The 19,478-nt window shown below is 33.9% G+C and overlaps 1 protein-coding gene and 1 long non-coding RNA gene across 3 annotated transcripts in view; one reads left to right on the top strand and one right to left on the bottom strand.

Annotated features, from left to right (window-relative positions):
- LOC145287855 (monocarboxylate transporter 12-like) overlaps positions 1 to 19,478 on the top strand; it is a 95,714-nt gene that overhangs the window by 22,157 nt on the left and 54,079 nt on the right. The gene's annotated exons all lie outside the window — the stretch shown is intronic.
- Positions 8,565 to 17,693, bottom strand: LOC145288234 (uncharacterized). The gene is made up of 2 exons (XR_013869270.1): positions 17,453 to 17,693; positions 8,565 to 9,308 (listed from the first exon to the last, which is right to left on the bottom strand). It is a non-coding gene; the product is annotated as an uncharacterized LOC145288234 (long non-coding RNA).

Here is a 19,478-nt window from a genome sequence, read left to right as displayed (position 1 = left end):
TTAGCATTTCATACTAAACACTGGCTTTCTTTAATTTAGCCGAAAGAAACTGCTAAATTGAGATTTTGTTTAATGAAGAGTTATGCAAATATCACATTTACTGCACTGTTAAAACAGATTTTAAAAAAATGTAATTATAGCATTTTCTTTAATAGTTATTACCAAATATATTTTTGTGTAAAATTGGAAAAAAGTTAAAACTTAAAGGAGATAATAAAACTTTTGAAACCCAAACTACATCAAGAATTCTAATTTGCAACATGTTCACTTTTTTCATTTTCATGAAAAATGATTTCCAATGCTCAGATTGCCTTATCTGTCCATCACTCACTGCCAAAGTTTTTTTTTTTCCATCCAGCATTCAAATTAGGATCAAAATCCATTCTTAAACTTCACTTCTATTTCTAAATGAGGGAACTCTGTTGAAGCACTAAACGTTTTGGTTTCAGTTCTAACTGATGGTACCAAGTCTTGATTGTTTTTTTGTTTGTTTTTTTAAAACTTTTGAAATTAATACTATGTATTCAATAAAGAATTGATTCTGTAATAAGATATGAAATCTGTATAAATTAAAATATATTAAGTGTATTTTACGACTGACAAGGTTGCTCCCCCCACCCCCTGTTCCTGCTAGTATTTAATAAGTGCTGATCCTGGTGAGACACTAGGAAAATATACAATACCGTAATTGCAGCTGATCGACAGGCTAGTGTGTAATATACAGCAGCTATTTGGCCAACGGGCATAAATAATAAAACCATGTAACTTATAATCATGTATTTACATGCTTTTTTTTTTTTTTTTTTTTTTTTTTTTTTACTACTATTTCAGCATAACAATTGGAATGAGAAAGCTAACGAATAAGACTCTATACAATACCCCAACTACTTTAGAAATTTGCAAGCTGTGCTATTTTGGTCTACCATGATTTCATAACTCATCATGAATTCTATAGGCAATAAGGGTTCCAGTTATAAGGTTTTGTTATAGAACTGGTACCATATAAAGCGATACAATGGAGTGTGTAAATATCTCCATTGAATCATCTGTAAAAACTTATTATAGCAGCAAGCGCTGGGAACATATACTAGAAAGAACGGTCGGAACTATGCCATACACCATCCACTGTGACTAGGTAATCTTTACAGCTACGTACCTAGAAAACGAAACTGTTAAATATAACCTAGTGATATGGTATAAGAGAGTAGCAACCTTAGTTGAAGTCGGTGTTTCTAGTGATGCTGGCTTAAATAAAGCTCATAAGAAGATAACTGAATACTCTCGTCTTATGTACGACATGAAAAGAAATTGGAATTTTAGGAAGATCTCTATCATTTCGGTTATTATTGGAGCTATCAGACTCATGAAAAAAAAAATACCTGACGAATATACTTGGTGAACAAAGTGCAAAAGAGATTCAAACAATTGTTTAAAAGGATAATCTTAAAGATCTCTTGACTAAAGTGTCTGAAATAGCAGATGAATGCTTGGCATTTGGTAGGATGCCCTATTCCCAACAAAGATAAGAAAATTGAAAAACAAAAATATCTTACAGGTGTTTAACTAACTCCACTGCACTCTCAGATGCCCTGTGTATTATTGGGCAGTTTCAATATTGGTTGCTGATACGGTATGACACATCGCAAAGGATTTGTAGGTTCCAGTGTTTGCATTCGTTTAATTTGGGGACCATTTTTGTTACAATGGTTGCAAGTGGCATGTATTGGTCTGATTTGTTATGTGATGTCAAGTCAGAGCATTGATGTTTCTTCTCTGGCTATCATTTGCGGTAACATCCTGGTTGACGGTGTACCCCATCATGAACTTCCTGTCAGATGGTTTGATAAGTACCTCATCCTTGTATAAGAGTACTTCCATCAATAACTGGCAGATTCTCACAGCATAAGAAATATTTTTTAATTGTGGGAGTAGATCTCACTTCTGGTCTGGAAGTCTATCTTCAAGCGATTGGTTGGAAAGAATGTTATGAAGTTTAGGCAGCCAGAATAATAGAGGAAATGATGAGATCTCCGTGCATGTTCAGAGATTTCTCGTCGATGCCATATGTAGTGTAGTTGCTTCAACTAACTTACAGAAGCCTCGTAGTCATTGCATAAATCCAATGTGTGCTGTTTCGTAGATAAGTTCTTATGCTATGTCCTAGATAGTAAAAGGGAAATGATAACGTCATATTGAAAGAATGGACAAAATTTTTTAGATTAGTAGATGTATCAGGTTGACAAGAAAGTGCTTGTGGTTTTTAACTTTTAAATTCAGATGAACATATCTTGGCTCAAACAAAAAATTTATTGATCAAAATAAGCACCAGCAAAATCAACACACTTTTGCAAACGCAAAACAAGTGTATTGATACTAGTAATGTAAAAAACTTTTGTTTTAGTAGTGATAAAGTCACTGAAGGCGTTGTTGGTATCGCTTTGGTTTTTGAAGCATTTATCATGCAGAAAGTTGTCGATATGATTGAAAAAGTGGTAGGTGAGAGGTCTGGAGAGTATGGCAGATGAGTTAGTTTTGTAGCCCAATATGTTCAGCTTCTGTAGGGTCGGTTTAGCAACATGCTGTCGGGCATTGTCATGAAGGAGAATTGGGCCTTTTCTGTGGACTAATGCTGAGTGTTGTTGTCGAAGTTTCTGATGCATTTCATCCATTTGTTGACGGTACTTCACTGCCATAATTGTTTCAGCTGCAATCAAAAAAATTAATAGATGAGACAGGTTGCAGACCACCAAACAGTCAGCATGACCTGCTTTTGGTGTAACTTTGGCTTCAGGAAGTGTCGTGGAGTTTCATTAGCATCTAACCACTGGTTGTCATAAAGAACCCACTTTCCCTCGTAAGTTACAACCCGGTCAAGAAACAGGCCCTTCTTGTTGTGTAAAAGAAGGAAGGATGACACTTCATAACGGCGTTTCTTTTGGTTGTCGTTCAATTTGTGAAGCACCCATCAAGTTTTTTGTCTTTCCAATCTCTCAAGTGGTTGGAAATCGTTGTATGCATTACGTCTAATTCAGAAGCAAGTTCTTGAACAGTTGTGTGTGGATTGGCCTGTACTAAGGCTCTTAATTGATCGTTGTCAACATCTAATGGTCGACCACTATGCTCATCATCTTCAAGACTCTCGCCGCAGCCATAAAATTTCTTAAACTACGTTGTGCTTTGTATTCAGCAGTGGTTTCTGGGTCAAATACCTTGTTGATATCACAAGTTGTTTCAGCAGCTTTTTGGCCTAGCTTGAATTGAAATAAGAAAATTGTGCGAATTTGCTTTTTTTTCTGTCTTGTATTCAACATGTTAAAAAGAAGACATAATTGTTTTAAAACGATTGTAATTAGTGAAAACCTCTTTAAAATAATATATAAACTAAAGGTATTATAATGAAATCTTATTTGAAAATACATCATTTGAAATCAAAATTAAAAATTCCACGAGAACTTTTTTTTTCTCAACCTAATTATAGAACAGTTGAGGTAACGGGGGGGGGGGCAAACATGGAAGTGCCTTAACACCTTCACAGAAGTTTACAGATAAATTAAAAATTCATTGTATGTCTCAGTAATTCAAATGCATACTTTCCCTCAAGATTGCAGGAAGTAGGTTCACTTAAGTCCAATCACAATATGAGTCAAAAGGCATGGGAAAGATAATGAAATACCAATGTCTTATGTATGACATGAAAAGAAACTGGAATCTTTGGAAGATCTCTATCATTTCAGAGCAACCGGACTCTTGGAAAAGAATTTCAAAAACTACTTAGTAAATATGCTCGGTGAACCAAGTACAAAAGAGATTCAAAAGATTGCACTTAAAATTGGGATGTTTGGCATCTGGTAAAATACCCCATCGCCAACTTTCACAAACTGATAAAACTCTTAAAAAGTCAAGTGAGGATGAAGTTTTCACTGCGATGAATACTTTTTAAAAAGCAAAACATTTTATGACCCGATTCAAATGGTTAATCACAAGCTAATTCTAGATAACATAAAAACATTATACTCGATATTCAAATAACAGAGCACACATCTGCCCTAGGTTCATCATCATATTCGATTTAACCCATTTTATGTTAATTTTATATGCAAAACTGATGCCCAAATCTAATTTCTAAAATTTTTTTTTTTTTATGAAAGATGATGCGTTACAACAGTTGATTATTTAAAATAGCACAGCAAAAACTAATTTTAATGTTCAATATTGGTAGAAGGAAGGCTTAGCTCCTATTTACAACTATAGATGTTGAAACCTAACTACAAGCATCCCAACTTTTACAAGAGAGTAAATAGTAATAGTGCAGAATAGTTAACATTTGAGAAAAACCAATGTTCCATGCCAAACACAGAATGTAATTATTTAACGTGCTGAAACTAAGATTTTTTTTCTTTTTTCTTAAATTTTTTCTTTTTAAACTATTTTTAAGACATTTGTAAAACAATGGTCTCTTAACTGTTGAGGTGCTTAATTCCTGAAAAATTGCAAAAATAATGACTTTCCTTCCCATTAGCCCTAAGTCGTGACTTGCCACTCAAACTTAGGGTTAGTGGTAGAATATCCTTTTTGTTTTAAGGAATTACCGCACTCTGCAAACAGATAAGCGGCAAGTGGCCATTTATTTCTTTTCTCTTGTATGTAAAGATAGTTTGTTTTGTTTTGTTTTTTTTTTGTTTTTTCAGAAATAAAATTTTGAAATATGAAAACTTTTTTCTGAACGTTAAAAGTATATAGGAAAGTTTTATTGTATTTGGTATAATCATTTATTTTTTATGTTAACTATGCACTTTTACTAAGTGAGTAAATATTTATTTTAAAATATAGGATGAAGGAGGAAACCTAGACCCTCTTCCTCCCAAAAATACTTGGACAAATCAGTTTTATTTGATTAAAAACAACAGAATAATTTTTTAAAAAACATTTTAAAACGTTGCCCCAATTTACGATTAAAGGTTAAAAAAAAACAAAAAAAAAAACAGCCACCTCTCACTGCCTCCAAAAAATCGACTTAGAAAAGTTAATTTAATTTGCTTGGACAAGTTAGAGTAAATAGTTATTTTAAAATACTGATTTTTTAAAAATATATTTGAGGAGAAAGACTTAGCCCTTTATTTAAAACCCATAGGTTACTGAGCCTATCCTATCCCCCTCAAACAATCCTAATTTTCCGTTATCTAATTGTTGTTTTGTACCATTTTTTATTTTCCTATATATTCATTTGTGCCATTGCCCCCCCCCACATGCCATTGTTACTAATCACTGACAAGATGACAACCCTCGTAAAGTATTAAATTTTAAATAAAAACAATTGTTCGTTATCGAAATGCAGACTACGGACCATGCTGAAATGTTATTTAGAAACCTATTCTTAATACGGGGTGGGAATGACGTTTTGTAAGTATTTCTGTGCTTCCACCTAACAATTTGATAAACAAAACAAGTGAAACCTGCATGGTCCCCCCTGAGTGCACAGTAAAAAAAAAAAAATGACTGAGTTCAGCATTGCCCCCCCCCACCACCACCACACACATTTAGCCCCAAAAGTCTCCAGGGGCCGTCAAATCCTGGTGAAAATGAACAAATGGTGCAGTTTTAGGCCTTAGCATATGTAAATTTGAGTTCTGCAAAAAAAAAAAAAAAAAAAAAAAAGAATGACTAAGTCCATCATCCTCCACCACCATTTTGCCCAAAAATCCTCAAGGTCTTAACATATTTAAATTTGAGTTCAGCACCATGCAAAACTGCTATATAGACATACACAGAAAATTTTGGACAAATATGATAAAAATAGTTCCAAAAATGGAGTGTTTTTATTAGCCCTAAAAGAGTCCTTGGGGCACACCCAAGAGTTATCCCAAAGTATAGACACACAAAATTGTATAGAATTCAGTTAGTTACAACTTTTCAGAAAGTTTTATAAAAATCCAAGGCATTTTTTTTTTAAATTTTTTTTTTTATTTTTTTTTTTTTAAGCATAAAAGTGTCAATTTTGGGTATTTGAAATCGAAAGGCACTTGTAGGGGCACAACCGGAGTTTTCCCGGAAAATCTGTTCTGTTACTTTTTTACTTGTATCATGTTTAATGTTTGTAAAAAAATTTTTTTTTTTAAATTCCAAGGCGTAGTTATTGAGAAAAGTGCATACAGACGAACGGATTAATGGACAAGAGTGGTTTTACAGGTGCACCCTCTTTTTTTTGGGGGGGGGGCAATAAAATACAAGACCATTCAATTAGTCACATTACAGAACAAATTACAATGGCTTCGGTTAGATATAAGGATACTTTTACTTAGAAGTAAATCCTGACTAAATATTCAAAATGACATAGTATTCGCAGCACAAATAAGATCTCCTCAGTATGGTCATCCCACACCGGTTTCTGCAGGAAATAGCACAATTTCTCCAAGTGATGTTACCTCGAGTAACAGCATGTAGCTGGATACTCCAGACTAGATGAATGCTCGGCCTGAAATCCAGTAAGACCAGGAGACCAAAAAGAAAGATATACTATGACATTAAAATGGTCGCTTGGAGAGGAAAATTATTGTTTCCAACTTTTTTACTAACTCCGTATTTGAAAGGTGAAGAAGAACTTTAATGGAATATTCGAATATCTGTGTCTTGTATAGAGATCAAGTGTTAGCCCCAGGAAGAGGGGCTCCTTGATTTTTGAAAACTTTAATGTAAGGAAAATCAAATGCTTGGAAAAAAAACCCCAAAAAAACCCCTGTATTTTGATAAATAAATCATAATCTCTATATGAAAGGAACTTTGTGTTAGTTCATTCCCTAGGAATTCTGAAACAGCTGGGCCGAATTTTATGAAATTTCACACAAATGTACTTTCTGTATCTAGCAGTGTTTTTTGATAGATTTTGTATCAGAATATCTCTACAATTATATAAATGCAACTTTGTGTGAGTTTGTTCCTTGTAGACTCTGAAACGGCTGAACAGATTTTCTTTAAAATTTACAGAACTTTAGTATATAAATCTGGGAGTGATCTTACGTTTTGTCTCCGAATACCCCCAATAATTACTGATAATCTGAACCATTATCTCCCATCAGTAAAGCCATTTTTTCCATATCGTCGCTTTGCAAGAATGATAAAACTGGGTCATGAAAATTCTACTGTGGGTAAGTTGATAGTACATTTTTTTTGCATGATGTAGGTACAAACCCCGCACATAAATTTTTTAATGTTTTTTTTTTTTTTCATTACCAGTTTATATAAAATAATTTTATAAAAGAAACCGTAGAATAACATATTTTGGACCAAGTTACTGCAAGGAGGCAGGTGAAGCTTCCTCCCGGGCGATTTCATGGATTTCGATGACAATAAAAATATAGGAGTGTGAAATATTCGTTGATCATCATTCAATCCCAGACAACGTCGGGTCTCCCTACTAGTCTTCAAAGTGCATTTGAGAAGTTTTATTATTGCACAAGCAAAAAAGCCCAGCGTATAAAATCAGCAGTAGGTTCTTTGATATGACAGAGGTGCATTCTAAATGAATGTTTCTGTTTAGAGCTCAACCGAACCATTATACTTGAGTTTTGCATTTTAAAATTCAAATTAAAATTCAAAGAATTACATAAAAATAATTTTATAAAATCAACAGTAGGCTCTCTAAAGTGCAATGGAGACAACAATGTATTGTGGACTATGTCACTGCAAGAAACATGTGAAGCTTTTTCCCAGTGCACCGCGATGGGTCCCTAACTAGAACAGGCAATCAATCGATTTGATTTAATAATGGGCAATTTCACCGATTTCGATAATAAAAATTATAAGATTGTGAAACATTCGTTAATCATCATTCAATCACGGGCAACGTCGGGTCTCCCTGCTAGTAACAATAAGGCGCTGTTTCATATAAGCGTGTGATTTTTAGGATTGTTGTTGCTTTTCAACTTATGTAATCTTCGACATTTGATACTTTTCAGGATCTTGAGAATTTCTGGAAGGTTTTAGTGCTTCTGTACTTTTATTGAAAATGACAAATCGACGCTATAAATAAATCAAGAGATTTTGCAAATGAGATAATCAGATTTAGTTTAATTTTTCTAATCTACAAATTCCAGCGTCTAGTTGCTTTTAGATTGAGTTAATTGATGCTTATTTAGAATTCCACCTATATTAAAACAAAAATAAACAAACATGTGTATTATGTTAATGACGGCAAGAGAATATCATACACCAAAAATCACATAAATTGAAAGAAGTTTTATTTTTATGAAGAAAACAATATTTAAGCTAATTTGATTTTTTTTTTGTGTGTCCACCTCCCTTTCCCTTTGTTAGAAATCGTTTTTTTTTTTTTTTTTTTTTTTTTTTTAATCTCAAGTTAGAATTATTTGGCATTCTTCACTTCATTCATAAAAAAAAATTCTATGGCTAACCGAACAGCGATTGTCTCGCAACGCCATTTTGAAAACAGGATAATCTTGTTTTCAAAATGGCGTTGCGAGACAGTCGCTGTTCGGTTAGCCATAGAATTTTTTTATTTAAAGATAAAACTACTTGGGGAAATTTACATTTGTATTTTTTTATTTTCTTTTCGTCATGGATACGTATATCATGCAGATTATCATTATTTTTATTTTTTAATTACCGAGAATTATGGATGCGCACCAAATATAGGGTGGAACAATAAATTTGTTGCCCTAAAAAAAAAAAAAAACACTACAGCTTTATTTTTAAACTTTTATTGAAAAAAAATCAATTCAGGTAACTTGATTATGTAGTAGAGCTGATATCTATTTCGATGCGGGTCCAGAACTGGGAGCATGCCTTTTCCACAAACCGACAGGAGCTTAGTGAATTCTCGGATGGTGACGATCAGGCTGGCTTTGGTGTTGTGGGAAGTCATGTTGGTAATACATACAACCAAACGAAGTAGTCCAGTGGGGTCAGGGAAGGAGAGGGGAGCAATGAGAGAAGAGTACAAAATCGTAGCACTCCTTCTGAAGCCATCCAGATATACTTTGGTGTTGACTTTCAAGCTGAGTCTGAAGATGTGAGGTGGTATGATGTAACCCTCACTTGAAACCACACCAAAGACCATAACTGTGGCTGGAAACTTTGTTGAGCTATGCCCTCAAGCGTTGAACCGTCTGGATTTACATTTTGAGGGCGCTGGCAATGGTCCTGTTGTCATAACTTGGATCAGTAGAAAGCATGAGTTGTACAACGGTGCATCTCCGATTTCGCTCGTTGAACATTGTGTCACTTTCAAAAATTTTGAGGAAGGCTCATATCGCTCTTGGGATTTGTACATAACTGGCCAACTAGTAGAATGTCTGCAACAAAAAAAGATAACCAGTTTTCATCAAATGGAAAGGGAATCATGTCTTTTCTAGGGGGACAATTTTAGCGTTCCACGCTAAGAATTATAAAACCAAACTGAAACAATTGAATTTCATTGATTTAGAAGATAAATCTGCAATGGCTGAGATTGATTGAAGAATTATTCCCCCCAGTCCAGCCCATAACTCCATATTATCTTTTTTATTTTTATTTATTTATTTTTAAACCGATTGCTTAGGTTTAAATGTGGAAAACTACTAGGTTCTTTTTTCTATTTATTAATTTTTTTTCTTGATATTATTTGGTACTCTTGCATAATTTGACCCAGATTCTCGGAAATTCCAGTCAAGCATGGATCGGGTGAGACTGGCAATCATCGGTTTCAGCAAAGTGTTGTTCGAATGTTAAAACGCTAAATCAACTTTCTATTTTTTACTTACATAACCAACAAGTAGGGTTTTTTTTTTTTTTTTTTGGTGACCATACCAAATCGCAACGCCGTACTCTCTTTCCAATAATCAACAAGTATATTCTGCCGAGGACTACAGTCATATACCTGACTGTTGGAAGGGCATCTAACAAAGTAGGAGGAGAAGGATTCCACCAACCACCTGGCAGTGAATCATAAGTATGCATTTTGTAGACCCCACGACGAAGGCAACAACTAACCACATCGAGAGGATGTGGGAAGGAAGCAAAACAAAAAACAAGAATGCGGGGCCAACCGGGAGCTTCTGGATACATATGTACTTGAATTTATGTGGAGACAAAAAGTTTGGAAACTATCCTTTTGTCTCCATCATAAATCACATTTCCGAAAGCTACCTGGTTCTTGGGAGCTTCCATTTCCTCTACCTCCATCTCCTCTTTGCCGTTGATGACTGTTTCAAGTCGACCAAAGTAAAAGATTCCTAAGGAAATATCCTCATCTCGGACGTTTTTCCACTTTTTTTTATGGCTGGTCATTACCAGCCATAAAATAAATAAAATATATATATTTTTTTTTTTTCCCTGTACTTTCTGCCCCCCCCCCTCCAAAATAACTTGACTGAACAAAAAGTCTTAAGAGGGGGGGGGGGTACTTACACCTAACAATTTAGGGTTAAAAAAATTTTTGTTTATAAATATATTGCACAAAAAATAAAATAAAGTATTTTCCTACCTTAAAGGTAAATTTTTATTATTTTTGATTTGTATTTTTTCTGTTTGTCTTAAAATAAGTTTGCATCTGTGACAACACTCGGCTTAAACCGATGATTGCTGGTCTCTCCCTCCCCGATCCATGCTTGACTGGAATCTGTGTCAAATTATGCAAGAGTACCTATTATTTTCTTAACCCTCTCAGCCATAGGTGGGGAGGTTCGGTCCTTTTTGGCTTTGTAGAATGGGAAGCCTGCACTTCTTGCCCTGTCTGCCCTCTTTCTGTTTAGTGTAGTTAGCAGTGGGGCTGGGATCCTTTAGCTTGTCATCATTGTCCTTACTATTGCCCTGTCACCTTCCTTGCCCTGACAGGAGTGAGGAAGGGGGGGGGGGCCCTTCGCCCTGTTTTCTTCGGATCCAGTGTAGCATGCATTAGGGAAGGGTTGTTGATAGTGTTTCTCTATCAAAATTTGACCTTAAATGTATAGAAAGCTCTGATTGTTACCGAACTTTCAACGTAATTTAATTCCTTATTAATTACAAGGCAAAAAGGTCTTGTCAACTGAGAAATTATTTGTCTAAAGAAGACCAACAGAAGAAACGCATTGGGTTTTTGGATTTTTTTTTTTTTTTCTGTAAAAGACGGAATTTTAAATTTGACAACCAATTAGACAAGATAAAGATGAGTAGGTTATTGGCGGTTCTCGTGCGGTCTTCAAGAAAAGAAATTCCCTCTTTATTCAAGGAATTTCAAAGAGACAGTCTTGGAAGATAATTTAACTCGAGGTGGTTAGAAAAAGAACTCTCCTCAGGAGGACATTTTTATTTAAAAAAAAAACAAAAAAAACATTAGGACCAGAAGATCGAGAGAGTCTCTCAAAGAGAAAAACTGAAAAAGGAGAACATTTTAAAGACCTTTATATGCTTGCATGTTTCTTGCCTTTCAGGTTTTTATGTCGAGTAATACTGTTATTTTGTTTTAAATAGGAAAACAAATATTTTCCCATTTCTTCCTATAATTTGTTGCTCTCATAACAATAAAAGTTTTATTGTTACCTTTTTGTTTTGTTTTTTAAAAACGTTGCTTTTACCCTTTTTTCCACTTAAAAAAAAACTTTTTTTTTTTTAATTTTTTTTTTTTTTTTATTAAAATATATCTAAAACATATCTTTGTAACGACCCTCCAATGTTATTTTAACTTTGCTCATAGCCATTGGGCGGTCCTGAAGCCACCACAGTAGAGGTCCTGTGCATTTCTAGGGGGCCCACCCTCCCAGGACTATTTTTCTCATCCTTTAAAAAGGGATTAGTTTATTGTTAATCACCTACTGAGGAATGCTGACAGGGGCTACCCAGGCATTTTTTGCAGGCCATAGTGCTTTTTCTCTAGGGTGCTGGCTCATCAAACCCCACTTTCCCAAGCTTGTGTTGCATCTCGCTGTGAAAGAAAGATAAACAAGGTCATACCTCCATTTTTTTTTTTTTTTTTTTTAATTCTTACTTTTGCGAAAATATTTGAAAATTTAGAAAAACTCTTAATGTCTTATATGTATTGATTAAATTTAATTAACATTGAATATACATATAGGAAGTTTTAAGAGGGGTTCTACCTTCATATTTCTCTTAGAGGGGAGCGTGAACAGATTCAACACATAGAGGGGCACATATTCAGGATACCTTTCATTGTCTTCCCCAGTGAATTATATACATTTGAAGTTTTAAAAGCTGTGTTGCCCTCCTAGTCTCCTTAGAAGCACACTTAAAGATTCAAGATGACTTCCATTGTTTCCTCTGGAAAATTTTACACTTGATTTTTAGTTTTTGTGTAGATTCTCTAACCTTTCTTTCTGTAGGGAACACACATAAACATTTGTATACAGATTTGGAGTGTGAGGCACAAAAAGGTATGAAGCATTAGTTGTAAGTTAAGTATCTTTTTAAAGCAATTTGTGATTGAAGATCGCTTGTTAAAATGTTTTTTTTTTCCTTTCATCTTTGAGTTAGAAATCAAATGGTAAAACATATCTGCTTTTTATTGATATTTGATGCAAATGCAGACTCCAAAAATATTACTGTGCTTTTTTTGACTGAATTAAATATACTTGTGTGTGTGTGTGTGTGTGTGTGTGTGTGTGGAATAATTATAAATATGTATATAAAAAAAAAAATTTCTTTGAAAAATAATACATTAGTTTGATTACTACTTACAATGCTATACATTGTCTTTTTCTTTTCTTGGCTGTGATTTCAAGGCAATTTCTCGCATATCCTGTGTAGGTGTCAATAACTAATTGAAATATTATTGCATAGTATCATGTGTAATAAATGGACCTATCTGCTTCAAGTGAAGCTTCATGTTCCCCATGATTTTTTTTTACATAGGCATCACCACTGTGAATGAGGCATAAAAAAATTACCAAGTTCAGCATTGACCCCCCCCCCATCTAGCCCCAAACATCCCCAGGGGATGTGAAAATGAACAAGTGATGCAGTTTTAGGCCTTGACATATGTAAATTTGAGTTCTGCACCAAGCAAAAAAAAAAAAAAGAAAAAAGAAATGACTCTGTCCATTCCCCTCCCCCATTTAGCCATACGAGTCCCCAAGGCCTTAACATATTAAAATTTGAGTTCAGCACCATGCAAAACTGCTAAATAGACATACACAGAAAATTTTGGACAAATATGGTAAAATGTTCCCAAAAAAGGAGTGTTTTTATTAGCCCTAAAAGAGTTATCGCAGAAGTATAGACAACCAAAATTATATAGAAATCAGTTAGTTACAACTTTTCAGAAAGTTTTATAAAAATCCAAGGCATCCATTTTTTTTTTTTTTTTTTTTTTTTTTTTTTTTTTTTTTTAAGCACAAGTGTCAATTTTATCCATTTTAACCCCAAAGGCACTCTTAGGGGTACAGCCAGAGCTTTCCTGGAAAATCCGTTCTGTTACTTTCATATTTAATTCCAAAGTGTAGTTATTATTTAGAAAAGTATGAACGAATGGACCAGGGTGTATTTACAGGTCCACTCTCCTTTTGTCAAGGGACCAATAAAAATTGCCTGGTGCAAAAACTTCACATTATTGTTGCCTCTTTAATCAAAATGAAATCTTACAATGTAAGTAATGTACTTTTGTAATATAGTCTCTAAAACTCTATTAACAGTTTGTGAATAAACAAACTGACAGGTAGTGCAATTGTATAATATGATGTAATATATTTTTTGTTAGCTAGAAGACTATGGGGTTCTAGAGGTGTTTGAACACCATCTTCTATGGTTGAATAAGCCTATCTTCGATCTACATTGTCAGTTGGAGACCTCTCAGATGAAGATCAGTGTGTCATGTTTATGGTCCTTTGGATTTTGTTGACTGACCTTCCTGTCTTTTGGTCTCCACCCGTTCTGTGATGGATCTTTCTTTGGTTACCACTTGTCTCCAGATGTTGTGAACTTAAGCTTTGGGCTGCCAGTTGGTTGGGTCAATATTGCATGCTTTTTTGTCATGTTTTCACATGTCGACATAGCCGAGGTGGGAATGACCAATTTTCCTTTTGCCAATAGTGAGTTCACTGTAGAGAATGTCTTTTGAGACTCTCCCATTGTCCATGCAGTGCACATGGACTATCCAGCGTAGGCGTCTTTGCCGAAGCAGGGTGAACGTGGAGGTGATATCAGCTCTTGCAAACACAGCATTATTTGTAACTTTGTCCTTCCGAGAAATTTCAAGAATTCTCTGCAGGCTATGCATGTGATATGTGTTCAGTTTCCATTCTTGGTGGCTGTAGGTTGTTCGTGCTTTGCTGCTATACAGAAGGGGATGACACAGGACATGTAAACGTTCACTTTTGTAGAGATGGTGAGATGTTGATTTTCCCACACCCAAATTGTCAATTTTCCGACAGCAATGGATGCTTTTTCAATGTGCTTGTTGAGTTCTACATCAGGAGATAGGTTGTCTAGGCTATAGACCAGATATATTGAAATTGATGGACTATATCAGCACTGCCTATTTACAGTGATGATGGGATTCTGGTCTGAAGGTGGTTGATGCTGATGAATTGAATGCATGTCTCAGGAGAAGGGTAGAGAAAATGCCAAATTGTAATATAGTCTCTAAGACCCTATTAACAGTTTGTGAATAAACAGACAGGCAGTGCAATTGTATAATATGATGTAACACATTCCTGTTTGACACGGCTTTTTACACTAAATTCAGCAGAGGTGTCTCCATTGAATTACAGTGCTCAACATACCATAGTGAAATGACTCTGTAATGTTCAGGAGTTATATAATATGATGTAATATAATATGTTATATAAATAAATAAGAACGTTGGCTTAGAAATAAAATATATAATATACTAGCATGGGTGCCCGGCGTTGCCTGGGTGTTTGGAGGTATGTTGAGCAAAAAAAAAAAAAAAAAAAAAAAGTGGTAGTAGGAAGGCAGGCTCAAACCCGTACCGCAAAGGAGGAAAAGAATGGGGGGAAAAAAAACTTGAGATCATTGCTGTTACGACCACCGCCAAACCGGAAGTCGATAAAAGTCATTTAAAAAGAAATTTAAAATCAAATGTTTGTAAAAGTGAGAAATTATTAATAAATGTTTAGTAACATTTTTCGGTGCTAATGCAGAGAGTGATATCCGCGCTATTTTTTAAATCGTGTTTTTTTTTTTTTTTTTTTTTTTTTAATCAATTGCAAGGTTAAAGTACAGAATAGGTACAAAACACCCTCCCCATGTTAAGAATGGCTTTTTAAATAATAACGTTATTATTTCAGCATGGATCACTCTCTGCATGAGTACCCATTTTTCTTTTAATATTCATAAAAAAGTAAAACTTTTTTCAAAATAAATAAATAAACAATTGTTTGTAAATGTGACAAATAATCGTTATTTTTTTCTACTAGTCGCCATGGAACTCAACGCCCAAGGAGTACCAAAATGTAATTTTTTTGTCAAATAAATAAATTTCAAGCAATTTTTGCAATAAATAATAGATAGCAACTTCGTTAATTTTACGACTCGCCCCAGCATATTATAAACACCCTAACTTCCCCATGTTAAGAACGGCTTTCGAGGTTTATGGAAGGGCGTTTTTTTTTTTTTTTTTTTTTTTTTGGCAGGACTGGAGTTTAGGTGGAAAAATAATCTCGAACCCTTTATCACATAAAAGGAACTAATTTCCCTAATCACCGGTACGTTACTATGTCAATAATACATAAACAATATTGGTATTTCAGAAGTTGTTTTTGAAAACAACTTTTAAAAAAAGCAAACTTCTTCTTTATATTGCTTTTAATTAAAATAAAAAAGGTTTTCGTAGGTTACAATTATGAAAAGTTCTATTCATATTTAAATGTCTTATATGTTCCGTGTTTTTTTTTTTTTTTTTTTTTTTTTTTTACACAATGAATACCTTTTTTAATGAAGGCACTAGTGCAGAGAGTGATCCGCGCTATTTTTTAAATCGTATTTCCACGTTTAATTAAAGTTTTGATGTTTTTTTTTTATTCAATTGTAAGGTTGAAGCATAGAATATGTACAAAACACTCTCCCCTCCCCATGTTAAAAATGGCTTTTTAAATAATGTTATTATTTATGTCCGGATCGCTCTATGCACCTTAATGATAAATAATACATAAATAGAAATAATAAATTATCAGACTTTTTAAAGTTTAAGTTTAAACAATAGTTTTTGATTAAAAATTTAATCGCGTGATTATTATTAAATTACGTGAGTAGTTATAAACGATACAAATTAATATTAAACACGCGTAATCTCTTGCAATTTATTATTTCTCTATTTCAAATTTAAATTTATTAATTATAAAACCTTCGGTACTTATGTATTTTTGTTACCGTGCTAAAAAAAAGGTGCTTAAGATATCGTGGAACGTTCTGTTTAAAATTAAAAAATGTTGTTTAAAATAAAGAAGTAAAAAATGAGAGAAGAAAGATATCGTGAAAAAAAAAAAAAAAAAAATCGTGAAACGTTTTAAAATAAATAAGTAAAAAGTTGGGCTTCTTTAAGTTGTTTTCAAAAACAACTTCTGAAATACCAATATTGTTTATATATTATTGACATAGTAACGTACCGGTGATTAGGGAAATTAGTTCCTTTTATGTGATAAAGGGTTCGAGATTATTTTTCCACCTAAACTCCAGTCTTGCATGGTGGGGGTTAGGGTGTTTATAATACGTTGAGGCATGTCGTAAAAATGAAACGGTTTAGAAAAAGTTAAAACAAACTTTTTTATGTAAACAATGCCGTGAAAATAAACTAAACAATTAAAACGTAATGTTTCATGAGTGAAAAGCCTTAACATAAATAAAATTTTAAAAATTGGTAAGTACATAAATGAATTTAAAATTTTTAAAATATGGGATTATTATTTGTGTGTGTGTGTGTGTGTGTGTGTGTGTGTGTGTGTGTGTGTGTGTGTGTGTGTGTGTGTGTGTGTGTGGAGAGTGATCCGCGCTATTTTTTTTAAATCGTTTTCCACGTTTAATTAAAGTTTATGATATGTTTTTATTCAATTGTAAGGTTAAAGTACAGAATAGGTACAAAACACCCTCCCTTCCCCATGTTAAGAGTGGCTTTTTAAATAATATTATTATTTCAGCACGGATCACTCTGCATGAGTAAGTTTTTTTTTTTTTTTTTTTTTTTTACTTATCGAGTTAACAGAAAATGAAATCTTTCGTCAATTCGTGGCTGTGAAATGAATCGAACCAGAAGTTCAGTTTTATCAACAGGACAGATTCTCAGTAACGGTTAAAAAATATATTTATTTTATTTAATATTTTAATTTTAATAAATCGCGAGGTAAATTTATTTCAATAACATAAAAACATACCTCGACTCTAAAGATGAGTTGTCTGAAAATTTCAAATAAATTGGTAACGTAGAAATAGGGTTTTATTTGTTTAGAACGAACCAACTTTACATTTTTATATATATAGATATATATATATATATCCATTCATGTGTAATCACCTTTTTCTTCACCATATTCCCTCTGTTTCACTTTTTTGTTTTCAAGTAAGATCTTTGACTTACTTGTTGTTTCATCAAATACTTTTGCATGCAAAATCCGATCCCGCATTTTGCTAATTCCTACCCTCTGACGAGAAGGAAAGTATTTCTTTGAAACTCCGCGAATTAAAGACTATCCACTTATCTAATGTTTCCTTTTCAGATTGAATATGTTTTGAACTCATTTCAAAGTGTTTTTAACATGTTTTATTAACTGTTTGCTCATATATATATATATATATATATGCATGCGTGCATACACCCGGCATTGCTGATATGACATCTGATGTCATACATTGTCATCATATATGACGTCATCTACTATGACGTATATTGTGAACAAACAACAATACAACTTTATAATATCTATATACATGAATTTGTTACCCAAATAAGGTATATTCTCGCTGAAACATAGGGGGCTACTATGATGGGGGGACAGATTTATAGGGAGCTATCTTAATAGGGATTCGGGCAACAAGATAATTGTTCACATCACATTTAAATCTCTGTAGGTTGATATGGTTGGGACCAAGGTGAGAATTCCAAAGGTAAGTTGCCCGAGGAAAGAAGCTATTATAGTAGGAAGTTTTCTGCTATCTAGGAACTAGTACAGTTGGGTCGGTCGGTGTTTTCTTTGAGGTAGTACAAGTGCAGCAAATTGATTGGAGCACGTTCTGTAGAAGTATTTATAAACCAAGCATGGGGATACAACACTGTATCAGGGTGACAGGGATTGGGGCTTATCAAACGGTGTGGGACCGAGTATTTTGACTTTGAGCTAATTAATAAATACTAGCAAGAAATTTCTACGCAATGAGAAATATATTGAATCAACAAATGTTTTGGTAAAGTTGATATTTCTGGATAGTGTTAATAAATAAATTTATTTATTTACTAACTGATTACTTAAGTAAATTAGTTAGTAAATAAATAAGGATGCAAACACGAGTTTGCGTCCTTATTTATTTACTTATTTATTTGTTTAATTGTTTACTTTACTAATCGTTCTTTCTTACTGTTTCTTTTACGATTCTTCTTACTTTATGGTACTTTTAAAGTCTGTGTGTGTGTGTGTTTTATATTCTTAGTTTCTTGCCTTGAAGGGTCTCGACATGTATGCGCAAATATAATGCTGCAGATGCATCAATAACATGAGATAGATTTGAAGCTTCAATTTGTTTTATTAAAAAGGCAACCCTATGGTTGTCGGAGGAGAGACGCTAATGTCATGTCTGCTTCATCTGCAGTCCAAAACCAACTCTCTATGTGGTTGCCAACTGGAAACCTACGACCACAATTCCCGTTACCCTTAATTTCCGGGCCCTGTCAGTGGGGCATTAGAATACACCGACTGCCTCCCCTGCAGAGGGTAAAAGTCCCTCAATGGGGGTCCTGGATATGACCTTAAACTATATCCAGTGGTGAGGCCCCAGCTTGTGGGCTTTGGGGAGTGTGGAGCTACCCTTTAATTACCATTGCTCCCAGGTCCACTCTGACCCGGAGTGGTAGTACCTGTTAGGGTCCCAACTATGGGTTAAATAGAAACTGACGTGAAAACAACAAATATATTCTATTAAAAAAAATTTTCTTCAAAATCTTTGAATTCGGCATTAAATAACCCAAAAAGGGTTGATATGCCGTAAAACAAAAACAACCAACCAACCAACCAACCTAATTTCCGGTGCATCTAACTAGGTTGACAAAAGATAACTTGAGTTTGACGCCTGTCAAATCTAACCTTCTGTGACCCCACTAAACTCGCTGATGGGAATCAAAAGTATATCTACATAGCTTGCTATTTCTACAACTACCTGGATAGCATTTAAGCTAGGATTCCCAATACTACAATAGCACAAAAATTTCTGTTTTTTTAACAGAAAGATTGTCCATTGTATTTCAAATATAGAACTGACCCAAATGAGATAAATTAATTAGTACTAATAAATGCTCAGAAAGTAATATTGTGCTACATAGTTTAATAGAA

Source organism: Euprymna scolopes, chromosome 11 (assembly GCF_053919585.1).
Source record: "Euprymna scolopes isolate OS-2025 chromosome 11, ASM5391958v1, whole genome shotgun sequence".
Taxonomy (NCBI): Eukaryota; Metazoa; Mollusca; class Cephalopoda; order Sepiida; family Sepiolidae; genus Euprymna; species Euprymna scolopes.
This window is presented reverse-complemented; position numbering and strand designations above follow the sequence as displayed.